Here is a 1176-nt window from a genome sequence, read left to right as displayed (position 1 = left end):
AGAGTAAAGATCTGATCCGTTGTTCCACGACCAGGACGGAATCCGCATTGTTCCTCTTCAATCCGAGGTTTGACTATCAGTCCACTATAACAAATAGAACTGGTTCAGTGATTTCCAACTTGGGCCTAAAAGACTAAGAACAAGATTTTCAAATGAGTCATAATTTAGTCTAGGTTTAAAGCTGATTAGTAGACTAGAATCAAAGATGGCTACCGCTCCACCTCCTCGGCCTGTGCCTCGAGGAATGTGAGTATTAATATGACTGGGGGGGGGTGGATTCATTTAGACTAACATATTCTCCATCACCCAGCCAGGTTTCAGTAAGACAGAATAAATCAATATTAGAATCTGATATTAGTTCATTTACTAGTACACCTTTAGAAGAGAGAGATCTGATGTTTAAGAGTCCACATTTAATTCTTCTATTCTTTTGTACTATTGCACTTGTGGTTTTAATTGTTATGAGGTTTTCATCCACAGCTCCTCTTCGATTTACCTTTGATTTAAATAATTTTAATGGTCGGGGGGCAGACACCGTCACTATGGGGTTTTCACTAGGTAACAACTGGAATAAAGGAGCAGAGAAGTGTGTTAGACTGGGACTCTGCCTCCTGGTCCCAACTATGGACTGTCAAGGATCAGGTCCACTAATAAACCTGTCAAGGTTTCTGGAAATGAGAGCTGCTCCGTCCCAAGTGGGATGAACGCCGTCTCTCCGAATCAGACCAGGTCTTCCCCAGAAAGACTGCCAGTGATTCACAAAGCCCACATCGTTATCTGGACACCACCTCGATAGCCAGCGGCGAAATGACGACATGCGGCTATACATGTCATCGCTGGTGAGATTTGACAGGGGTCCAGAGAAAACTACGGTGGCTACGGTGGCTACTACAGGCTAGTGGTGGTCCGTGGACTTTTAAAGACTTTGAAAGTTGCTAGCAGCTAAGCTAAAGTACGGTAGCGTTAGCTACCAAGCGTTCAAAACAAGTTATTTAACGAAAGTCACTGATCATGTAAAGAACTGTGAGTGCTTAGAACCACTAATAGATTAACTGGTTAATGGACAGTTAGCCGCTGTAGCAAAACTAACAAACTGAACTGGTGTTTAGTGAGCAGCAACACGCTACCAACACGCTACCAACACGCTACCAACACACTACCAACACGCTACCAACA

At 43.6% G+C, this 1176-nt stretch overlaps 1 protein-coding gene across 1 annotated transcript in view; it reads left to right on the top strand.

Annotated features, from left to right (window-relative positions):
- wdyhv1 (WDYHV motif containing 1) overlaps positions 1-1176 on the top strand; it is a 4338-nt gene that overhangs the window by 1176 nt on the left and 1986 nt on the right. The window lies entirely within an intron of this gene.

The sequence above is a fragment of the Etheostoma cragini genome, chromosome 14, assembly GCF_013103735.1.
Source record: "Etheostoma cragini isolate CJK2018 chromosome 14, CSU_Ecrag_1.0, whole genome shotgun sequence".
Taxonomy (NCBI): Eukaryota; Metazoa; Chordata; class Actinopteri; order Perciformes; family Percidae; genus Etheostoma; species Etheostoma cragini.
Note: the sequence above shows the minus strand (reverse complement) of the source record. Positions and strands in the feature narration are given on the sequence as shown.